This window comes from Sceloporus occidentalis, unplaced genomic scaffold (assembly GCF_023333645.1).
Source record: "Sceloporus occidentalis isolate IW3139 unplaced genomic scaffold, rSceOcc1.0.p SCAF_122, whole genome shotgun sequence".
Taxonomy (NCBI): Eukaryota; Metazoa; Chordata; class Lepidosauria; order Squamata; family Phrynosomatidae; genus Sceloporus; species Sceloporus occidentalis.
This window is the reverse complement of record NW_028317102.1, coordinates 2,605,998-2,628,056: the sequence shown is the minus strand read 5'-3', so window position 1 is coordinate 2,628,056 and position 22,059 is coordinate 2,605,998. Positions and strand designations below refer to the sequence as shown.

At 40.3% G+C, this 22,059-nt stretch overlaps 1 protein-coding gene across 1 annotated transcript in view; it reads right to left on the bottom strand.

Moving 5' to 3' along the window:
* LOC149282158 (nuclear factor 1 A-type-like) overlaps positions 1 to 22,059 on the bottom strand; it is a 138,160-nt gene that overhangs the window by 68,991 nt on the left and 47,110 nt on the right. The gene's annotated exons all lie outside the window — the stretch shown is intronic.

Here is a 22,059-nt window from a genome sequence, read left to right as displayed (position 1 = left end):
CCGACAGAGGACTGCGAAAGAAGAGAAAAATATGAAAAGCTTCCACCAGCCACCCATACGGCCATAAATCTGGCATTTCCCACAGTTTCTTTGAGACTCAGATGTTGCGGGGTCAGCTCTATGCCCCAAACCATGTGTTAGGACGCTTTAAAAGTGAGCAGTCACATTTTTTTTTAGGGTTTGTCTCTTTTTGATGAGCGGCTTTTAAGACACAAAAAAGGATTTGGAGATTGTTCCGACTCCAGTGCTTTACCGCACTCCCAATTACCGACGCCGAATAAATCACCCCCCTCCAAAAAAAACAAACACGACGGCTGTTTGGAAACAAATAAGGAAGCGCGAACCCCCTTTTTAGTTCCGCTGGGATGAACCGTGGATTCCAGAGCTCCGTAGCATTTAAATCATTAGATTATAGCAGTTTGGGCTATGACAACCTAGTAAAAAAAATAAAAAAGGACTATAACAGAAAGCTAAAAAGGTACCGCTAGCAAAACGGGGAGCTTTTATTTGGCCGGGTTTCCAGAAAATGTTAATTAAAACCTTCATAATCTTGAGAAACCTTAATGCTTGTCCTTTATACATCAAACCTCCGTGATTTAAAGGAACAGAATGGTGTAATTATTCTGTTTATTAAATCCATACTCCAGTCCATAAAAATTTCTTTAGCCGAGTAACGTATTAATTACCAACGCCAAGCTTTGTGCGCCAACTGGTTGCCGGCCGGTTGCCCGGGTCTGTAGAGAGGCAGCGAAGGTACCAAGGACTAAAAGTATCTTACACGTCAGAGCAGAGGCCGCCAGCCGCTCCAGATTATGTCATTTCCCGACATTGAGTGGGTTTATGGGCCAGTAATCGGGGGGCAATCTCTACTCTAACTGGCCCGTGGATCGTCAGGGAGCCTGGTTGCCCTAGGCCAGAATACGTCACTGGGTCAGAGACATTTACGATTTGGGGGGCACTGGTGTATTGAGATTGGGTGCTGCATCGGGACTGCCCCGGCCGACCCCACGACCATCCTCCACTGCCACCAACTGGGATATGACATCATATTCTAACTAAGAAGAAAACGCAGCACGGTGTACGACATACCACGTGGGCTGCACTGGCTTGGCTTTAAGCCCGATGGTTAAGGGTAGAGTTGGGTCAACCACTGAGGGCTCAACCACAATGCCTGACTTGATCGGACTTAAAGATATGGGAGCTGTAACCCCCCCCCCCAAAACAAACCAGCCAATTTGGTTAAAAGTACATGATGTCACTTCCTTTCCTGCAGATACCCCAAGTGTGTTGATATTTATCCAAACATCAAAAGAGAGATTGTGCCGACGATGACAACAGCTGAGCCTTCGGACAGGATACAGATGGACAGGAATACAGCAGAAGAACAAAGAAGCAGAGTCGGCGCAGGAAACAGACGATACGGAGGAGACCGCTCTTTAAGTAGCATTTCTTAAAATTAACCAGTTAGTGGTAGAGAGAAAAAAACTAATTTATTGACTAGAACCATTTATATTCACTAAATAAACCTATCCTTATGTAAAAAAATCCGAAACAAGATGTTGTAGGGCATATGTGTGTACTCCCCAAACTTTCAAACGACCAAAGAAGGACATTTTTGTTTAGGGGTGTGGTTAGAGGCGGGGCTGAGAGCGAGACTTTATCAGGACTTTTTTGTGACTTTGTGACCTATTCATAGCAGAGTAAGGAACTTAGAAAAAGAAGAACGGGGGGTTATTTACATTATTTAATTTATAAAGCCATTTCCTGCTGTTTCTATACACATTATTGGGGCTTTTAGGGCTGTAGAACCCTGCGATCCCCTCATACCCAGCAAAGAGCGTTCAGCATTTTTGGAATCAGCAAGTTTCATATAGAATCAAAAAAAAAAAAATAAGTCATTTCAATAGAGTTGCTTTTTTTATTTTAATTTCCTTTTCTTACTTCTTGGAGAACATAACTAAAAAAAACATCTGGCTTCTACTCCGAGTTATCCGGTAATAAAGTTTTTTTTTTCAGTGGTCACCAAAAAGAAAATGTTACTTTGTGTTCGTTTGACTTGTCTTGAATTTCCTGTTGACACGTTCGCTCTTTATGTATTTTTTTTTATTATTACTATTATTATTTCGGGTCACTTTTGTCCAGTAAAAGTGAAAAATAGCCCCGTATGCGTCGTCCAGGTCTGAGCTCAGATGTTCATTAACGGAAACAGCTTGCGGAGGAACGGCTAACCCCGAGTCTTGGCTCCGCTTTAGCCATTTGACTTAAAGCCGCACTCTCTCACCTACCCTGGCAAAAGAAGTGGCCTGGCCGCGAAAGAAAAACCACAATGTGGGAAGGGAAGTCTCCATAAGAATGAAAATAGAAAGCGTCTTAGGCTTTGGCAGAGGGACACTAAATACAAAAAAAAAAAAGAAGTGGTGACTCATTTTGGCAGAGAATCCACCTCAACCCCTTCAAAGGCTTTGGCAAGCGGCCTCGGAGGAGACCCCGTACTTTTGCCAAGCCACGGAACGCCACGATTATCCCAGCAGTCAGCAACAAAACAGATACATTAAACTAACTTTTTTTTTGTTAAATAACCTATTATTTAAAGGGGGAAAAAAATGTCACGGCTGTTAAGGGTGTCTGATTTAAAACCAAAAAGAATGGTAAAGATACTAAGGGGATCGCATAATATCTAATTTCATGCATGTAAAATATCTAGAACTTTTTGCTCTTCTATTGATGTATCTGGTTTCTGGGTATTGTGTTTAAATGTTAATTGAAACTTAAATTTTAATTAAAAAGGGGCCACTTTAATCCTTAAAATCTACAATAATAAACATTATATATATATATATTAAATATACATATTCCTCAACCTTCTAAATGGTCAAAAAAGAGTTATTACTTTTTTTTTTATCTTGCCCCTATTTTAGATGAATAATGTGTTTTATTTTATTTATAAAGCCGTTCCCTGCTGTTTCTATACACATTATCGGGGCTTTTAGGGCTGTAGAGCCCTGCGATACCCTCATACCCAGCAAACATTCCCAGCTCCTAGAAAAGAGGGGCTTCAGGGCAGAGAGGAGGGGTGCAGGGGTTTGGGGACTGATCAGAATAAATAGGGAAACTTGAGATCTATAACATATTATGTATACAACGATTCCATAACTGTTGGAGGGTTACAGAGTGATAAGCGTTATTTTCACATGAGATGACCTCTAAATGCCCCGGCTTTTATCTTTTTTTTTTTTTTTTGCACAGGATTTTCAGAAGCAAATTGTCTCCATCTGCATTATTTCCTGACATCGAAAGGTTAACCTAATAACTGCCAGAAAGTAGCAACACATATGAGGCTTGTCAGTGCTGGCAGAACAGAATTTCTTTTTTTTGGTTTTATTATTTTCCCCAATATTTTTAGAAGAAGTAAAATCCCTCACCAAGCCTCCCAGTAGCTTTAAGAGACATCATTTGTATGTACGATAAGCACCTCCCCTTTAGTTTTATAAGTAGCCAATGGATAGGACTGGGAGGTGCTCAGCTCACTACTCTACCTCTCCTCTAGGGGGCAGCATTGTGAATGCACGTAATTAGCACACATGGCTGTATTATCCTTTTATTCAATATGAGAATAAGCGGTCAAAATGCGTAATCAAGACTATTCTGATCATGATCATCAATCTATATTTTAAGTGGGTTTTTTTTAGAAATAGAAATAGAAATATATGTACTAAAGTCCATAAAAAATGATGAACTACAGCGTGTCATCATATAACCACAACAAGAGTGCAATCAATATAGTGTAAAATATAAAAATAAAAACCTTCAAGACTAAAAATGTTATTGTGGTTGAGAATGGGCAAACTCCATTCTCCCCGATCACAATTCCCCGGTATGTTAATTCTTGGGTGGGAATTTCTTACCTAAAGGTTCCAAACACATTCAACAATAGAATCTTATCATCTCTTTTGTTTATTATTATTAGTATCAGATTACAAATAGTTAGGGTTTTTTTCATAATATAATGTTTTCCGGCAGCTGCATATCAGCCATTTGTATGATTCTCGCTCCGTTATCTGAGCCCCGATCTACTAAACACCCCGACTCCTTATCACACTGCCTGTGGGGAGCAATAGAATGGCTCAGTCTTACCACCCAGCCAGACTCTCTGACTAATGAAAGTATAATATTGCATTAACATTAAACCAGTGCCGCGGCTTAATTTGCTTTTACATTTTTGGTTTAATTCTTCACTAAACAGATCTGGAAAAACCAGTAGACCAGCGAACACTCTTCTTCAGAACTATATGTATATATATATTGTTTCAATGCTCCGGAACCGGGAGAACCGGTTTACTCTTTACGCGCCGTTCACCGGTTGGAGCAGGCGGCAGACGACATGTTCTGAGACGCTGACTATTTTCGCCTCTCGCTCCGTATTTCCCCAAATGTTCCTTTGCCAAGTACTTTGAAGCAAATCGAACTCACTAACTGCCTCAGTCTCTGGATGACACCGCGAGTCTTCGTGCCAACTCGCCGATGCCAAGTCCTGCACCTTCCTCGTTTGGAATAATTGACAGACAAACGAAGAGAAGTTGGTCATCGCTCTGGACGCGCTCGCCGTGTACGGACCTTGGCAGCCATCTTATAGCTTGGCAACCATTTTGGGAATTCATCTGGCAGCCTCACGGAAGCGTCTGACTCCGTTCAAGCGAGATGCCGGTTAAATATAGGGCAAATTCAAAAATAAACCCAGGCTTTGGGCAAATTTAAGGATAAGCCTTCCACATATATGTTCTAAAGAGTATTTTATATTATTTAATAGGCATCCATAACATGCAGATTTAAAGCCAGATCATCACAGGTTAATTAACCCATTAATGATATCATATATAAGGTTATAAAACGTAAAACACTTTTTTTTTAACAAAACCTCATATTTTTTTGGATTCTGTTACATACGAAGCTTTGAATGAGGAATTTTCACGTATAAATCTTTTAGTATGAAATCTCCGCCTGTTTAAAGATCTACGGCGTTTTATTGAATTTGTGGTTTTCTTTATTTATATCTAAAATATTTTTATAACTTTTCCATTTAAAAACACCCAACGGTCAGTACACGGGATTTGTAAACGTAAAAAAAATAAAAAAAACGCATCGTTAGCAGCGGTCGCTGCTCCAAAGTAAATGAACTGGGTTAAAGCCATCACACGATGGAAAAAAAAAAATCTGATGAAACAAAACTGGCAGAAGATTCTGTTCTGTAAACAAAAAAATTAGATAAATAAAAAAATCTTTTGTTTACTTTTCGCAACCGGGATCTGTATCCCTTGATCGGACATAAAATAAAAAATTAAAAGTGAAAAATATAACCAAAATTATAATATAACTTTTTTTTGGTAGATTTTTTTTGGTACTGAAACTAGGTTTTAGATCTTAAAAATAAAATTTTAATCTAAAAAAAATAAATAAAAAAAAGGTCCCTTAAGACTTGGGCCTGGATAAAAAAAAATAATTTGTCAAATGCAAAAATTGTCACAAAGTATCAAAACACAGTGAAATTTAAACAATTTAACCCTTCATTCTACAAAAATGAATTAAGTCGGGATTTATAAGGTTTAATAATATGGTTAATAATGTTTAAATAACATTTAAAAAAAATACATTGATCTTTGGTTTCTTTTTGTAGCCACGGGTGGCTTTGAAGAGTCTCCTTAACCCGCCAAGAAAATGCCACTTTATATATATATATATATATATATATTATATACCGGTTTATTTCTATATTATAACATATATATTATAATATATATATATAATATATGTATATATATATATATATATATATGTATATTTATATATTATAATATATATATTATAATATATATATATATAATATATGTATATTATATATATATATATATATATACACAGGTATATTTATATATTATATATATATATATTTATATTATTTAGATGCAAGGTACAAAATTAAATAATTTTGGTTTTACAATTAAGCATTTTTGGTTATGGAGCCTACAGCAATATTTGTGATATGATAGGTCACATTCTTTCGATAAAGATGAACATTCATTATCATAAACTTTAAACTATTAAGGGGTTCCTGACCTTGAGGTCGGAATTAACGGCGGCATCAAATGATTGGAATTTTCTCCTTTTCTTTTCATTCGGGAGAATAATTTATGAAATTAATGGATTGATTGTGGTTAATTTTGAGTGTGAGCAAAATAAATGAATTTAACCATAATTGAACTGACAATACTCAGGAAGAAATATTGTAGCGAAATAAATCAGGGTGAAACCTCTGTACGGCTAGATATATAAATATATATGTTTTCACGGGGGGTATATGCGGCCGGGTGACGTATACTGCGGTACTCTAACGGACGATATGTATTGATGTATTGCTGTATCGATCCCGCTTGGCTTCACTTACCATAATTATAGCACAGTAATGGATGACATGAGTGATATATTTTTACTTTAGAGAAAAGCCAAGAGTTTGCCTGTTTCTTTATGAGATTAGACCCCGTCCTTTCAATTAATAGAGTATGATTGATATGGAAAAGCGCAGCGCTTCTATTTAAAATTAGCAGTTTGAGGCTGATATACAGCCGGGAAAATGGCTTCACTCTTCCTATGTGCCCTTCTTTCTTCCCCTGATGCCCCTTTTTCCTCCCCTGATGCCCCTCTTTTCTAGGAGCTCAGAATGTTTGCTGGGTATGAGGGTATCGCAGGATTCTACAGCCCTAAAAGCCCCGATAATGTGTATAGAAACAGCAGGAGACGGCTTTATACATTAAACTCAGATATACAAATGCCCCACCCCCAGCCACTCCTCTAACCACACCCCCTAAAGGTCACCTGTATGTATCTAGTTACGCGGCTCATAAGGCTCCGGAGTAAATAAAAGCACCACAAACAGAGCTGATGCTTTATGGCAATGCTAATAAAGTCCGTCACTCCATAGACTTTCATTAATCTTAGTGTCCAATTGAGTGATTAAGACCAAACCATTCTATTCAGATAACAAATTGAGAACTCATGCAAATTACTAATATGCAGCTGCCTGAAAAACTTTTGTGTAGATTTTTGGGTGTGCATTTATATGTTTATTTCTCTGGAGGCATGAAGAGAATTCCTCTCACTGCATGCCGATCATTATTACTATATATACCGTAATCCTCTAGATCGTAAGCTCTTCCGAGCCGGGCCCTCTTTCCCTAATCTATCGGGCCGTCTCAGTCTGTCGGTTCTAGTTTTGTCAGACCCTTTGAATGTAGGGACTGTAAGAAGCACTGCGGGAATTGTTGGCGGTATATAAAAAAAATATAATAATATTGATAATAATAATAATAATAATAATAAACAATAATTAATAATAATAATAATAATATTATAATCACCTCTTAAAATATTGGGCAGGGTTTAAATTTAAAAGAAAATATATGTAAAAAAGACAAATAATTCCACCTGTACCCTCTCCACCCGGTTGCTGTTTGTAAAGAGGTCTCTCCTGTTATACGCCGAACAACACAAAACCTTCTATCGATCCCGCTATTGATTTTCCCGCGTGAAGGAGTCTTTGGAGGAGAAGATGGGAAAAGCTAGAATTTCTTTCTCTCTCTCCTCTTTTTTTTTTCCGCTGTTGACTTATTGGCTGCCAAAAAACTGGCCTTCTCAGGCTCGAGCCTTAAGAGGCTTCTGCTGCAACCAGCCAGGATGTCTGCCCAGGATAATTTAAGCTGAAGGCAGACAATCTGTTGCGGGAGCTGATTAAGTCACCGACTTCCACCATGACCTGACTTCGTCCCACAAGCGGCCTTTTTTTGATGTTAAGATAAAAATATGGTTATCCGATAAGATAACATTTCAGGAGAATTTCATTCCTCAACGAGACCCCTTTTATTCCTCCCCAAACGCGGCCTTCTTATAAGATTGCCTGTTCCATGGATCTAGTCTGCCCGTTTCTCCTGCTATAACGACTCAAACCTTAATCAGTCGTTGGTCTCGTCTTAGATTCAGGAGCCGTATGTCTATCCCATGCATGTTTAATACCCTCACTGTATTACCCTCTACCACTTCTGCTGGGAGGCTGTTCCCCTTATCCACCACCTTCTCAGTAAAGTAAACCTTCCTTAAATTCCATCTGAGCCTCTACTTACACATTATGACCTCTTGCCCTAACATTCCAATAAACGTTTTGGGAAATGTAACAAAGGGGATAAACATTGTATGTTTATAATAACAATGTTACGTTTATTACGTAATCATTTCCGCCAATGCTGCCCACCCCTCCGGCAATCATAGGGTTACAGCTCCCCCCTCACCCCCAACTCCCAGACAGCCAGCCGGGGGTCTCTTCTGCTGCTGCTTGTGATAAAGAGTTTAGCCTCCTGCTGCAAAGACGAACTCTCCCGAGACAAAAGGGGAATCCGTTTAAAGTGGGTGCCGGGGGAGATGTCTGCAGAGGGGCCGATCCGCAGTCCGTCTGTCTGTCTGGGCACGCAAGGCTGGCACGGGAGGCACGCGGTGCCATTATTAGGGCTTTACAGAAACACACAAAAAAAACCCTCTGAAGGTTAGCACAGGCTGCTGAGAACGGTATACTTGGCTGCGTGTTGAGCCAGGTGGTCCGGGCATATTGGTAACCAGCTGGCTTAATGCCCACTGCATATGGCTCCCAGTGCTTTGTGCTTCCCATTAAGCCTTCTTAGATGGCTAACCCCTTCCGCGCCGGAAAGGACAGCGTTACGATGATAGAAAAAACATTAAGCTTGTCGGCCCATAGATGGAAGCAGATAAAAAAAATTACCTAGCTGGAACAGCCTCCCAGCAGAAGTGGTAGAGAGTAATACAGTGAGGGTATTAAACATGCACAGGATAGACATACGGCTCCTGAATCTAAGACGAGACCAACGACTGATTAAGGTTTGAGTCTTTACAGCAGGAGAAACGGGCGACTAGATGGGGGCCGAATGGGGCCGATCTGTCATCAAGGGAGAGGTGTTCATTATCAGCGTGGGCATAGCTTGGCACTGAGCAACTGCTGGCCAACGGCTGAAATTATTAAAAAGTTTCAGTGAAATGATAGTCTCGGTATAAACCATGACATAGAGTTGTCGCAAAGTTAGGAACACCCCAGAAATTAAATATAATCTTGATGATCAATAAAATAAATCCAGCAAAAGGACTTTTCCAACAAAAAAGCATTCTTTTTTTTTTCTCTTGCAACAGTCTTTGTTTAATTTACTCAGATTTAGGAAACCCAGCCCTTCATCTCATGTACATGCGTCCGAACGGAACAGAACAAACATACACAACTGTTACAAGGTTTGGGGTCACTCGGCTGTTTTCATGGAAAACAAAGACATTTCTGGCTGTAACATAATTACTAAAGTTTTTTCTAACCATCAGTTAGCCTTTTACACTTAAACTTGGATCAGCGAACACAACGTGCCATTGGAACACAGGAGTGATGGGAGTGATAAAGGGCCATTGGAACACAGGAGTGATGGGAGTGATAAAGGGTCATTGGAACCCAGGAGTGATGGGAGTGATAAAGGGTCATTGGAACCCAGGAGTGATGGGAGTGATAAAGGGCCACTGGAACACAGGAGTGATGGGAGTGATAAAGGGCCATTGAAACACAGGAGTTTTTCAAGTCTGTTTCGTTTTAGGCCCTTGAGGTCTATTTATTCGTCAGGGAGGGGTATAATAAAATTACAAGACAATGCCAACACCTTTACCCCGAGCGATCCATCAGCAGATGAAAGGTCGCAGCCTCACATTCGCAGAGTAAACTATTATTTAATCTTATGTGACTCTCCTATTTTTCAGGGCTATTGTCATTTTTCCTGATTTTTTCTGTAATTTAGTTTCATGGCACCGAAAAGTGTAAAAAAAAAAAAAAAAAAAAAAAAAAAAAAGAAAAAATCTCCACATTTTCTGCCAAAAAATGGGAAACGTTAATCCCTGTTTAAAAAAGGACGGGTGTAACGGCTCTGATTTAGGGCATTTAAATGACCCACCTTTGTAAAAACCTCACTGTCATGCAGAATTCTAATACAGAATTAACCCAAATGTAGGTGTCTGGATATTACAACGAAGGCCCAGCAGCCAAAGCTCTTCTTACGAGCCACAAATGGCTACCCATAGGCATAGCCTACGCCCCAATACACTCATGACGAAGCCTTCCTGGCCGCGTTGTGAACACTAAATCTCCCAGAATGCACTGCAATTGATGAGTTAAAATTAACTCTGAAGCACCCTTATATATATTAATCAAAATCAAACCTTTGGCTTTGCCTACAACTCCTTCATTAAATGTAATTATATATAAACATATATATTTATATATAAAAAAAAACTAATAAAAATGAACTCCATAGGCTGTAAAATTCCTTGATGACATTTTGGAACGTGCTATATAGACGATGCTTTTAATGAATGCAATATTAACACAGTTTATTGGACGTTTGGGAAATTGTAACTTTTCAAAGAAATCATTCAATATTCCTGATGCTCACTTAAAATCAAATGGTGGCAAAGATGGTTCCTGCATTTCCAGAAATTTTTTAATCACCATTATATGAATATTAAAGGCACATCTATATTATTAATTTGTGCGTTTTGTAATGTTGACATTCCCACAACATATAACATTTTTAAATATAAAGCACCAGACACAATGTCAGAAATCCAGCACAGATGGGGTTAATGTTGTAAATGACTATTGTAGCTGGAAATGGCTGATTTTTAATGAAATCTCTTCATAGACGTACCGAGGCCCTTTATCACTCCCATCACTCCTGTGTTCCAATGGCCCTTTATCGCTCCCAACACTCCTGTGTTCCAATGGCCCTTTATCACTCCCATCACTCCTGGGTTCCAATGGCCCTTTATCACTCCCATCACTCCTGGGTCCCAATGGCCCTTTATCACTACCATCACTCCTGTGTTCCAATGGCCCTTTATCACTCCCATCACTCCTGTGTTCCAATGGCCCTTTATCGCTCCCAACACTCCTGGGTTCCAATGGCCCTTTATCACTCCCATCACTCCTGGGTCCCAATGGCCCTTTATCACTACCATCACTCCTGTGTTCCAATGGCCCTTTATCACTCCCATCACTCCTGTGTTCCAATGGCCCTTTATCACTCCCATCACTCCTGTGTTCCAATGGCCCTTTATCACTCCCATCACTCCTGTGTTCCAATGGCATGTTGTGTTCGCTGATCCAAGTTTAAGTCTAAAGGCTAATTGATGGTTAGAAAACCCTTTGGCAATCTTGTTGCGGTGAGAAATGTCCTTGTTTTCCATGGAAACAGCTGAGTGACCCCAAACTTTTGAACAGTAGTGTAATTAATGAATTAATGTGTAATTAACCCCCAGTTATATGGGCATGGAATAAAACAACAAAGGAAGGGGTACGTGGGAAAATGCTGATTTGAGACGGTAACAGGCACTTGTTTAAACAAATCCGAATTGATCTCTTTATGTCCTTTTGCAGAACAATGTGACAAGACAAACAACCGGCCCACTCGGACAAACCCCAGGTACAAGTGTCTATGATTCATTATCGGCTTTAACAAGACAGGTGTCCGTCCTCAACAGAAACGAATTCCCAGAGCTATGCAGAAAGCAATGAAAGGACAGAAACAATGAAAACGGACTTTCTGGATTGTATGCACACAAAAAAAAAATAAAAAAAAATCCAGAACTTGTTTTGTTAGTAAAAAAAAAAAATCCTCATAACTTTTATTATTAAAAATTATTACAAATGTTCTTTTTATGCACAATTGACAATATCAAGATTTAAAACATTAAATCCCTTAGTCTATAAGGCTAGGTTTCCAATTGTTTTTTTTGTGAAAAAACGCTGCAGCCAGATGTTAGCTGTTCTTCAATAGGAAATCGCACGATGCCATATCCACGTTTTTCTGTTTGGCGTTTTTTAGTCCTCTTTGGCGTTTTTCTGCTTTTTTGGGCTCTGCGGCAGTTTTTCAGAATCGCAGCGTGTTGACGCTCTGGAGTTTTTCTCCAATAGAAGTCTATGGGAGAGAAAAAACGCCATGAAAAAGCCATGTGGGTTTATTGCCTTGGCGTTTTTTATGGCGTTTTTTTCCAGTTACAATGCAGAGGATGGACCCGGTATCTGTGCGTCCTACGAGAAATAGGCGGGAAACAAACAGTTTCACACAAAACAAAGTTCATATTGAATTCTACACCATTTGGAACAAACATCCCATTACAAACAAACATACGCGACGCATCAACTGGATCCTGCGCGCCAAAAGCAACAGCAAACTATTTGCAGCATCATTTGGGGCCAATCTTCCTAGAGGAGCAGACATTCGGAATAAAGCACGCCTTACAAACCACAGAAAAGAGACAAAAGGGTCCGCCGGGGCGTAGAACTCTACCAAGGAAATGACATCAGGGGGCAGATACTCGCCATTTATCCGAATGCCTTTTAGCTGGGTGACAATTCCAACGTGTAAAGGCTGGAAAAACTGCCTAAGGTCAAAAAAGCAATTTCCACAGAAAGGCTAAAACGCCAGAAAAAACTCCAGAAAAAAAACACCAAAACGCAGGAGAATGCAGTGGGAGTTTTCTTGGCGTTTTTCATCAAGAAAATAATGCAGGACAAAAACCCAAGTGGAAACCTAGCCTAAGTGATATGAAGAGCTAATCTGGGGCAAATTGCTTAAAGAGCAATTAATATGTATGTTTCACTGGTTACCATAGTGATTACAATATATCTATATATATCTATATATATCTATATATATATAGAGAGAGAGAGAGAGAGAGAGAGAGAGAAAGAGAGAGAGAGATACACACATACACACACACACACATAAAATGTGTGAATTAGTACCAAAATACACAATTGACACTTAATTGTCATGTGACACACAAAGCAGGCACTTATTGGCTGTTGCCATAGATGCTTCTTAAAACATGTGTTGTTTTTAGGTGATAAAACCTTTAGGCAAAATAATGCAATGCAAGACCTGCTATTTGATTCCAATATTTGTGGGAGCACTTTCCTGCTTCTGATAGGCTGCTTCAAGGAGCCAATCAGTGTCAAGAAAATGTCAGACCACGGAGCAGGAGGGCAGCTGCAGCAGCAGGGCTGCAACTTCTAGGCCAGGTAAGTGCTCACAGAGTACTTTCCAATGCATCTGTCTTTAATAGCGGCGACAGGGGCATTAAATGGCCCCTTTAAATAAAATTCTTCGGTACGAGCCAACGCGTAAAGCCCTTCGGAATCCAAGGTAACCGTGTAACAATGCGCACATTAATCATTTATGCAACGCGATTACTGCTCGCTAACTGAACAACAGCAAATAAGTGGGTGCGGAGGCATTGTCCGCAAACCGCAGTCTCTTACGTCGAAGCCAACTATTAAACACGACTTAACTTGCCAAACCAAGATAAACACAAACTATCGCTCTGATTCCATAAAAGCCGCCGTTTGCAGCCTTTCCATTCTTATAATGGGTAACGCTGTAATTAAACGAGCCCGTATGTGTCACGTTCCTGCCCTAATGGGAAGACGTTCCAGCGGTAACAATGTTTTCATTTGTGGGACTTTTGTTTTAAAGAGGGTTCCAATTAAGCAGCGGCCCTCCAAACGCGTCGCCGCAAAGTAGAAACAGGCTGACGGAGCTCGGATACGCTGTCGGAGACGGGAACGTCGGTCTACCGAGGAGATGGTTCAACATCAACCCGCAATTTCTTATTTATTTATTTTAATAATGGCGAGGTGGAGGAATTGGGTTAAAAAAAAAACCCCCACAGAATATCTTTTGACTCAAAAACGAAAAGAAAAAAAAAATTCTGTTTGAAGGTGCTGTTCCACTTAAACAAAAAATTGCCAGATCTGTCATTTGAATCCCAAACAATAAAGAAGCTTTCTAGATTTTTTTTTTAGTCACATGATCATTAAGTCTTCCCTGCATAAATTATGAATGAGCCGTAAATTACATCATTAAATAATTATTTTCAGGAAAGGTTTAGGGAATCGATAAAACTATATAAAATGATATTTTATAATGATGTGTTCAGGGCTGTATAAAGCACTCAAAGTTCTCACATAAGAAGAAGGGTGGTCTATATACCGCGTACGAACTTGCATACCTGGGAACTGCTGGGATTTGCCCCCGAGTCTCAGGGATTTTACCCCAATCTCAGGGAGATCTCAATCGAGGGAATAAAAGCTTCAGAAGAGCCCTGGGTCTAAGAAAAAAGTCTTCCGAGGGTATGCAGGTTTGCGAGGCAAGATGACATCATAGTTCCACACGACATCAATAATTTAGAAGCGATAATCTAGACCGCTGCCGTTCATCATCCCCCCCTCCTCGGTTTCTTTCCCGTCTTTTTTTCGTGACCAACCATGACTCGTTTCGAGGTAGGTGAGGCTACAATACATACAGAGCGGCCTCGTCTGCCAAAAGCATATAGTGGAAAATGTGACGTCGCTGCGGGCGGCTTCCTGTCCTAAATGAACCTTAGACTTCCAAAGGCAAATAACAGATGTACTCCTTGAATGAAAGCCTGATTTTTGAGGTATGTAGTCCAAGGCATGGCGGAATCCACAAGCCTTCCAGAAATATGTTTATAACTTAAATTATTACATATACACACACACGCGCATACGTACACACGCTTACAACAAAGGAGCCATACTGTTCATTGAGCTACAGTAAACGTTCTGCTTGTCTCTGGAACATTTAAACGAAGGAAAAAGTTATGTAAGGTATTGTAAATTCTCAACGTACACATGGCGGCTAATTGAAACCAGCTCACTTCTGCCAATTTAACCTCTTCCTCTCCACCCCCCCCCATGAAGTTCTCTGTAAGAACTTACAAGGAGAAAACATAATATATCAACGAAACCGCATAAACACCGATAGGATATTAAGTAGGAATCGGTTACAAATAATAAATTTAAGAAACAGAGTTTAGCAAATAAAATAAAAATGCAGATTTGGGGTTATTTATGTTATTTATGCCGTAGGGTAATACAGGACACTCTATTGTTGCAATGGGGGGAACGTTGCGTAACCTTGGCGTGATTGGTGTGTAAAAACTAAATTAAGTACTCATTGAAGGCATTCCATAACAGGTTTGTCTTGTGCGGATATTAAATTATTTTGACGATGGCATCAACCCATTTGGTAAAGTCGAAAAGAAAAAAAAATTAGTTATTACGTGAAAAGGTCAATAAACCCATTGTGCGTTTAGCAAAGAGAATGGATGAGAATCCTCAAGGACAAGCGAAAGCGGGCTCGAAATAATTTACAAGAGCTTCGATACATATTCAACATACTCTATATGTTAAAAAGGATCTATAGAATAATTAAAAAAAAAATAATATTAATATAAAAACTTGACCTGATCACCGAGAGACTCTGAGATATGGGGGAAGGAAGAAAAAAAAAACGATAGACTACTTGGTCCTTATCCAAAGTTTGGGTTTTAATGTACCAAAAAAAAAAAAAAAGAAGATTCTTGGCAAAGACCTATGAACTTACTGAAATGAATTATAGCTCTTCCACGTGGAAAATTATGGAAATGGGGATCACTCCGGCTCGTTTTTAACGTCTACCAGAGAAATAACAGAGTTAGCCTTTCCCGAACGATACCACTGAATATATTTCATCGCATAAATCAAAGCGCTCGTCCGTTAAGCGTATAACCACGGCAACGGCAAATATGCACCATTTCTATGTACTCGGGCAGGTGTCCCGATTTATTCCCGGTTTTCGTAGCCCCCACAACTACCTCTCCACATCGTTTCTCTTCGTCGTGACCAATCGTGACGACAGAATAGGCCACGTTTTTTTTTTTTTCATCTTTAACATATGGAAATAATTAGGGAAGATTAAACAGGCATGAGAACCCGTAGTGGAAAGAAAAGGCCCTCCATGCGCTCAGCCGTATACACCGCTTCCTGTCTCGGTTTTATTCGGAGATGTTAATAATTTCCACCAGGTGATCGAGAACTGAATAAAGATTCCCGTATGGGACAAAAAGATGGTGGGGGGAAGGGATATAAAACACATGGTCATCAGGGCTTTAACAAAAAGGTTGGGGTGTGTGTGGGGGGGTGTTAGTAGATCTGTTGGTCTTACACAGGTTCCTGGTTTTAAACTCCAGATGTTCTCGAAGAAACCGTAAAATGGGATTTAAGTCCTGGCGTTGATGGTGTGATAGACGCTAATCCATCCTTAAGACGGAGAACCTACAAGCGGACCCTTACGGTACTCCTTCCAGATCAGCGCCAGGCGTTAGCGAAAAGCCGGAACAGAAATAATAACCGCCTTTGTTCCGTGCGTAAAGGTTTTTATTGTCCGCGGTATTGTTGCGTAACGCCGCAGGTGAAGAATTAAAGAGATACTTTGTAATTAATTGGCCCTCGCGCCTCCGGGTCGCAGAATCGAGAACGTCAGAACGCACCTGGAGAAACGGAATCATTCCGTAACGTGGTATGGAAATAATGGCGAGCCGTCGATTCTAGGGGTTCCTTGATACACGGATGGCATTCTGATTTTCTAGGGAAAACGCTACCCCCCACCAAAAAAATATATGCGTTTTGAAATCATTTGCAGTAAGTTTTTAGGTATTTATGTACGCCAGTATACAGAATGTTCCCATTTCTTAAGGTTAAGTGTTCTGTTTCCAGGAAAAGTAGGAATGATGAAAGTTGTAACACAGATGGAAAGTCATTGATTGCACATCCTTAGTCTAATCCCCAAATCTGATCGCTCAGGCGGTGCATGCGCCGAGGACCTGCGACATACCCTCATAATCAGGAGAGGCGGATTATATATATATATATATATATATATATATATATATATATATATATATTTATTTTGGGGTTTGTTTCTGTTCCCTGAGAAATCCACTTTTTCCCCCCCTGCTTTTGGGAATATCACTTACTTTGGCTAAATACAAATTGCAAATCAAAACACTCCAATAAAACGAGTCTATAGACCCAGAATCCAGGAAGGCCTATAACGGGATCGCAAGTCTCCAAAAGCACAGTTTGTGGGTCAGACGTAACTGCGTAATTGGTACTATGTCTCACACTCCTTCTCATATTACAGACGGAAAGTGTTGGGTGAAAAGGTGAGGGTAGGAGAGAGGGAAAAAACGGAAAGAAAGACTGAAAACGATGTACAGAGGGAGGGAGAGTGTAAAAAAAAAAAAAAAGAGAGAGAAACAGAAAGCGAGACAGGGAGAGAAAGAGAGAGAGAGAAAGAAACAATGTTACAGACTGAAAGTGTTGGGTGAAAAGGTGAGGGAAGAAGAGACTGAAAAAGAGGGGGAAAATAAACTGACAGAGTAAAAATGAAAGAGACAGTGAGGGATAAAGAGAGAGTAACAGAGAGGGAGGAAGAAAACCGAAAGAATGTTATTAACTAAAAGTGTAGAAGAGACTAAAAAAGAGGAATAAAACAAAAATGAAAGAGAGACCGAAAATGAAAGAGAGAGCAAAGGAAAAAAAAACAGAGAACAAACTATAGAGATAGAGAGGAAGGAGGGAGAGAGTAAGATGGAGAGAGAGGGAAATCAGGAAAGGAAAAACGCTGAACGAGAGAACAATGGGAAAAAGGAGAAAGTAAAAATAAGGGGAGAAAAAAGAGATAAGGAAAGACAGAAATAGACAAAAACAGTTAGAGCTCCTTGTTGGATATCTAGAAGTAAATAACTTGCTGGAATCATTAGCTCCACAAAGAAATATAACTTTTTAATCGCGTAATGCTGAGTAAATCACCGCTCTCCCCACTTTTCAGTGGAATGACTTTGCAGTTGCAGACGGAGAGCGGTGCTCGCTGCCAGCTGGGAGAGAGGAGCGGATTTGGCTTCCTGCGGTTAGAGGAAACTATGCTTGTGGTTTTTGTCGAAAACGCAAGTTCCCTGACAGGGAGGCCACCGGCCATACACACAATCGCTGCGGACCCCGGGGGGCTTATCTGCACCCCCCCCGCATTATCTTCCAAACAGGTTCAGCCCCTTCTCGGTCAAGCGACTGAGCCCAACGAAAACAATCGCCGGCCAAGTGGAAAATGCCGTAAGAGCAGCTGCTGCCACCAATATATGTAAAATAAACCCGGGACTCTAAAAATATACACGGCGCAGAGTGACCAGGTGCTTCGCCCTGAGTCACCGAGGAACGCCACCCTTAGCTTTTACTAAGTAAAATAAACTTGATACATCTGTGTAGGAAATTCCGAGCATCATTCATGGCTATGTAGACGGTTTCTTGGGTGTTTTTCTATAAACACTGCATCTTGTGTCTAAACCAAGAAACGCAGCGCTCGTGTTTTGGGGGGTTTTGGTTGAAAACTTTCTAAAAAGTTTTTATTTTTCTACTGCTTTTCTCTCATGCTTGCTCAATGAAAGCTGAAAGGGGCATCTAAGAAATATGAGCCTCTGTGCCCTCCACGGGGTCACTGGCACTTTGCCACAGAAGAAAAAAGAAGAGGTGACATCATCACAATGAAGCAGTGACATCATCACAACGTCAGAAGGATGCAGGTGCGAAAAGGTACTCCTTTTCAGAGTGTTACCTCTCTTATGTGTTTACCATAGAAACAGCCACCCTAGCATCCTTTTATCAGAATCTTTAATAATAAAGATAATAACGATAATAATTAAGAATTTTTATGATCCCTCCCCATTACATTACTCCTCCCCTTTGATGTAAGATTGATTCTGGCACCTTTGGAAGGTCATGGAGGGGATTGGAGGAAAAGTTTTGCCACCAGTCACCATTACTTCAACTGAACTGACTTATTTTGAAAGCAAACAGCCCCAGAGGGCCCTTTGGATTCCAAAGAGGGACTGTCTCTATTGAACAGGGGAACTTGGGCGATATGATAAAAATAAAAAATAACTTCAACATTAAAACACTCGCCCGGCGCTCAAACCCATACAGAAAACACATAGCGGGTTTTGCGTTGCCAGACCCCTGCCAAGTTCACATGAGGCGGCACGCTTTATGAGACATTTACTGCTCGAAGGTGCGTTATTGAAATCAAAAGCGGGGGGGGAAACAAATTAATTTCCTTTACAGAAAAAAAACATCTTGACATGCTTGATCCTATTCGCTTACTTTAACTTTTTGCGAGTAGTCTATATCAGCCCCTCTCCAAACCGCCACTACCAAAAAAAGAAAAAAAAATCCCATTACATGCGTAACTGTATATCTTTCCGGGTCTAAAACATAAAATGTCCCGTGGCAGATTTTTAATTGGGGTTTTGAAACTCTAATACCGCTCGTGTTGACTGCTCGAGGCCAGGCCAGACTTCTGACATGACAATAAATTTTAAAAACCAGGAAAAAGAAATACTTTACAAAAAAAAAAAAAAGAAATATTTTTAGATTATTTTTTTAAGTAAGATAAGTTTGTAATTCATTGAAAAACATTTATTCCAGCAGTGCAGGTTTTTAATTGTTTGAAACTTCTTGAGACGTTCGAAAGTACGTGGAATATGTAAAAGGAACACATATATTTTATCCTCGGGTTATTGTTTTAACCCTATCAGTTCTGATTAATTGTAAGCTGCATAATAAAATGTTTTCAGGCAGCTGCATATCAGCCATTTGTATGATTCTCGCTCTGTTATCTGATCCCCGATCTACTAAACCCCCCGACTCCTTATCATACTGCCTGTGGGGAACAATAGAATGGCTCAGTCTCAATAACCCAGCTGGACTCTCTGACTAATGAAAGTCAATAGAAGAAAGGACTTCATTAGCATTGCCATAAAGCATCAGCCCAGTGTGGAAAGTCACCCAAAATATGTATGTCTAAAACATGTAGTATGACTTAACTCTTGATTTCATATTTTTAGAATTAAATATTTTTAGAATATATATATATATATATACACAATATAATATAATATTATATATATATATATATATATATAATTGTATATATATATAATATAATATACACACACTCTCTCTCAGCTCTTCAGCTTGCAAATGACATGTTTGGCCAAACTCATCTTTGCACAATACTCACAAACTCGTGAGAGTTCCAGGGAGTCTAATGAGCGCGCGAACACACACACACACACACCCTGACACTCACACACAAACCCCGAAAGTACTTTCCGGCCACTGACTTCTTCCAGCGTTGGCGTGATAATTGGGACCGTAGAGGGGAAGCTGCGGCTCTGGACCTTCTCCTAAAAATCCGTGATTCATTTTATTTCTTTTTTTTACAGGTTCAAAAATGCATATAACATTTTTCCAAAAGTACATCTATATGCATTCTTCGTCGGCGAGGCCGTCAAGGACACCGGATTGTCCCCTTTTTTACCCGTCAAAGATACCTGTGTAGGAATTTTGTAAAATAACATTCTTACAGAATAAACACCTACGAAAAAAAAAACCAGTAAAAAAGAAATTTATATAAAAAATCTTCTATTTCTATTCCAAAGCTTTATTTCAATTTTTTTTATTAATAATAATGCCTTTCACTACTATTAACTCTTTCAGTGCCGGAGGGACGTATAAGAAGCGTTGCGCGCCTTCCTTAGGGCCGCCAGGGTTAAAGATACACCTAGCCGGGTGCTATAATTATCGCGATCATCCCATTACACAATAACGTGCTATTTTGTAGAATTTTGGCACCCGTTCGGCTGGTTTGGTCAGGATCCAAATCCATGAGTGTTCCAGTCCACCAGTGTTTTTGCGAAGAGGCGCTATTCTTGTCCGGCTTCTTGCTTCTGGACCGTGGCCAAGAAGGGAAATCCATTTTAACATAAAGACCGTACACAGTTCAAGCGCTCGGAGAGGTGGGTTTTTTTTTTCTTGTTTTTTTTTTTTACCTACTAAAATAACTCGGTGGATAAAACGCCAGTCAGGCAGACAACTTCAGCGAGGAGCATCTGGCGTCGGAAAACAAGGTAAAAAAAAATACAAAAAATAATAATAATAAAAAAAAAGAGCCATCTGTGAAGGTAAGGAAAAGTTTTTAGGAACAAGGAAAGGGCTGGGAGTGCGTTCGTGGCAAGTCACGTGACTTGGCACTGTTTATACGATTGGCCAGAACTGCTGTAGATACAGCCGCCATGTAAGGAACTAAAAAGCTTCGCCTTTTGTTGAATTCCTAAAATGGCGGACATGGAGCGCGTAGAGGGAAAGAAGCCGAGAACCTTTTTTTTTTTGTAACGTTTTCTTTTTTTCTCCTTTTTTCCTCCCCAATTTTTTTTTTTTTTCTTCTTCCCCCTGCTGGAGTTTTATAAACCTTAGCTTGATTTGAGTAGAAACAGATTTCTTACAAACTCTCTGTCTTGATTTCACAGCTCGGCATACACTCAGGCACTGTCAAAAACTTGACTGCGTTCCAGGGAAAACATTAACCGTAGCGCTCCCGACAGAAACGAAAGCCGCCGGAGTGGAGAACAGGAAATCCCCCCTCTCTCTCTCTCTCTCTCCGACCGCGCGTTTAAAGGCACACGCACCCCGGACGGACGGTTAACATGGCCGCGGCCAGACGTGTCGGGCTCCGCTGTGTCATGCGAGCGATTGAACGGGGCCATGTCCTTTTTGGCCCTAGCGCAAACAGATCTTTCGCTTAAAGGGCCCCCGGCCAGTCGAACGCCGCGCTCCGATGTATAAATAGTCCCTTCTGTACCCTGGCTAAAGTTCAATATTTCCGTGGCTGCCAGACACAACAGCAAACCGACATCCAAAAAAACGAGAGCGTTTACTCCAGACTCCGGCCAAATATACGAATGGCAACAAATAATCAAAGCCGACCGGCCCCCACCTTGTAAAAGCTACTAGCTCCGTGGCAACCGGCCACAAAAACCGGCCTAACCCGGCAAAGCGACTTAATGCCAAAATCGCTGCAACGTACTGAGGTGGAACATGCTGCAGGCTTCTCTGGCAAAGAACTCCAGAAAACGGGGAGGAAAAAACTATATATATATGAACACAGCAGAACTGGAAGCTATCCGCTAACCATTAACTCTAAATATGTTCCTTCGAGTCCCCGTCGGACGTAAATCAATCCA